This window comes from Jaculus jaculus, chromosome 5 (genome assembly GCF_020740685.1).
Source record: "Jaculus jaculus isolate mJacJac1 chromosome 5, mJacJac1.mat.Y.cur, whole genome shotgun sequence".
Lineage (NCBI taxonomy): Eukaryota > Metazoa > Chordata > Mammalia > Rodentia > Dipodidae > Jaculus > Jaculus jaculus.
Genome location: NC_059106.1, coordinates 131,579,385 through 131,582,945, shown reverse-complemented (window position 1 = coordinate 131,582,945; position 3,561 = coordinate 131,579,385).

Here is a 3,561-nt window from a genome sequence, read left to right as displayed (position 1 = left end):
TTCCACCATATTGGAACTCCCCCTGGATCTGTAAGCTTCAACTAAATTCCCTTCCTCCCAAAACTGTGTCTAGTCTGGAGGTTCATCCCAACAACTCGAAGCTCACTGTGATAACACCATAGTTGCAAACACCTGTAGCCTGAAAGTCAAAGAATGGAAGTCAAGCTATAAAGCAAATGGAAGCCAGAAAATAAACTGGTATATTTATTCTAACATCTAATAAAAGAGAGCTCAAAGTAACATTGGTCAAAAGAGGTAAGACAGTAAAGAAATGGCTCATGAAATTTTAGTAGTTAGCAAGGACTCTATCAGGAACTGTACTTGAGCAGATTCAGGTTATATTCCACTAAAGAATGTGGCCATGTTCTGCATGTCCTGACATTTGACTAAGGCTGAATTCAAAAGTAATGATGCATTTTTTTTTTTTTTTTTGGTGGCAATATGCCAAGACAGGAAAGCATCCAGGCTATGTCATGGTTACTGTTCATTGCCTTTATCCAGATCCACAGTGAAAGAGAGCAACAAGGAGCATAGATGGATATAGAAAGTGTGCTAATTGGTGCAGAAAAGAGGGAGATTAAAGTTGCAGACAAGGGAAGTGCCAAGAAAGCTGCTGTTAATTGTTTAAATAGATTAGCATATTTAAAGAGAAACAACATCTGTTCTACCCTAAGTCGTAGGAAAGGTGTCTTTAGGACAAGACCCCCAACAATCAAAGGCTCCTTCTTGTGAAAATCCAAATTGATTTGAAATAAGAACAGCTATGTTGAGAATGCCAATGAAGATTTCTTTCCCAGATACAACTTCTTAGAGAAGTATTTTCCCAGGATTCAGGGTGTAAGGCACCCAAAGGTCAAGGCAACTATGGTCCAAGGGGGTCAGGCTGTATCTCCAGCTGGCAGCAGAGCTTAGCAGCACTGTGGTAGTTACTTTCATGGTGCTGGAGTGAAACAACCAATCAGAGAGGATTTACTTAGGCTGGTAGTCTTGAGGGGAAGTTCATGATGGCAGGGGATAGATGACAGAACAGAGGCTGGATATCATTTCTGACAACAGCAGGTGGAAAGCAAGAGAATGAGTTGAGCTCTGGCAAAAGGGAGCTGGCTGTAACACTCCAGAGCCTATTACAAACACTCTTCCTCTAATGAGGTCCCACCTACCAAATTGCCATAAACTAGGGACCAAGCACATGAGGGATATCTGTTTCCAATGACCACAAGCATCCTTCACAGAGTAGTGATGATATTACCAGCATGATATTACAGGAATTGAGTCAAGGCTGTTCTAGGCCATTGAGGTCAGAGAATGTGTGACAGGACTAAATTATATTCAGGGATACCCTGAGAGGCCACTATGTGAAGCAGTAAAGTTGAAGCCCAAGTTGCAGTGGAAACTCCAGGAGGTTGAGCATCAGGGACCAGGAGACATCTTCTGAGCAGAGCTATTTCATGGAGTGGAGCTGGTCCAAGGGAGAAGCTATGTATGTTACAGGTAGTAGAACTAGAAGGCTGCAATTTTGGAGCTCAGATAATTCTATCACAAGACCCAGTTCCTCCAATACGGAGCTAAAACACTTGGTGTTTCCCATGGTAAGCTTTGGTCTTACTTTGTCCCAATCTCTCTTGGCAATGCTAACATTCCTTCTTTTTAGAATCTAGATGTTTACTCTGAGCCATTGTATTTTTAGAAATATAGAACTTTTGTGGTATTATAAGGAGTCACAGGGAATGGATTATTTAAGCCTCAGAAGGGGCCCAAAACTTAAACTCTTACACAGAATTGGTATAGTGCTCAGGATTTTGGTGTTAGACTGAATGTGTTATGTATCAAGAAATAGCCATGAACTTTTAAGGCCAGGGAGCATAAGATCATAGGTTTAAAAAATATGAGTGTCAAATTGTCAAGAAGTAGACTTGTGATGATTAATGTTATCAATTTGAGTGCATCTACAATAACCAGGAGTGAAACGTCTGGCCAGCCCTCTGAGGGAGTTTATAGATTGGGTTAACTGATGTGGAAACACCCACATTAAATATGGAAGGTACCATTCCATTGAGTGGTGTCTTGGCCTAAGTGACCAGGATAAATCAAGCTGAGAGTTTTAGTGTTCATCTCTCTATGTCCTAATTACAGACAAAATGTGAACAGTTGCACCTTACACTTGTCAGCATTTCTTCATACCATGATGGATTGAATCCTCAAACTAAAAGCCAAAATAATTCTTCCTTCCTTAAACTGCCTTTGTCAGATACATTGCCACAATACCAAGAAAAGTAATTCACACCCTATAGACTAATGTCTTACAAACACAAATGCCCACAAATTAAACTCAACAATATCTTTAAAATGCCATGACCAGGGCTAAAGATGTAGCTCAATGGATATAAAGTGATTTGCAAGAATACATGAAGCCCTGAGTTTGATTTCCCAGTAGGTCAGGCTACATGAGATACTTTTCTTAATATTTATTTATTTGAGAGAAAGAGTGAGTGAGAAGGAAAGAGACATTATAGGTATGTCAAGATCTCTTGTCATTGCAAACAAATGCCTGAGACATGCGTCATCCTGTGTATCCAGCTTTATGTGGTCACTGGGGAATCAAACCCAGGCCTTCATGCTTTTCAAACAAGCAACTTCAACTGCTGAGCCATCTCTCCAACTTTGCACGAGGTTCTTTCAAAATAATAAAAAAAAAAACAACAAAAACCAAAAACACATCATTGCCAAGTTGGTAACATAAGGTTGGTTCAAATATATGAATCAATAAATATAATATAACACATAAACAGGCTTACTAACAATAGAAATCATATGATTCATGAAGAAAAGGACTTGAAAAACATCATTATTCCTTTATTATAAAAGCACTGCAAAATAAAGACTATAAGAAATATATCACAGTAATACTATGCAAGAAATATGTCACTAACATCCTAAATGGACAAGGAGAAAATGGAAGTATTTCTTCTAAACTCAGGAATCAGAAATGGATGTCTCCACTCTCTGTTCATTCTCATCATAATGCTTAAGTTTTATCTAAAGGAACAAGACAAGTGAAAAATTAAGAGTGACAAGAATAGGACAGACATTAAAGTCTGCCTAATTGCATATAGAGCTTATGCTAAAAAGACGTACTAGACCCACCACAACATCTTAGATCTGTTGTCAACTTTCATCAACGTATCAAGTTACAAAATCAACATACAAAATGTGAGTAGCCTTTCTATATACCAATAATGAACTTGCCACAAAACGACTCAGGAAAAAAAAAAAATCCTATCGAAATATAGTTTCAAGAAAAAAACTAAGAAATAAATCTAAGAAGTTAAAGATCTTTAAAATATTTTTTTAAATACTTAAGAGAAAGCTGAATATGGAAAGATTTCTTATGTTCATGGATCAGCCAAATTACTATTGTCTGAATAAATGGATATATAATGCCACCAAAGTGCCCTCTAAATACTTTTGTATATGCCCATATATTGATGCTGCATTCGCTTTTGGTTATAGAAGCTTCACTTTTCAGATAGTGGCAACCACTAAGATGAATCAAAATTCAGA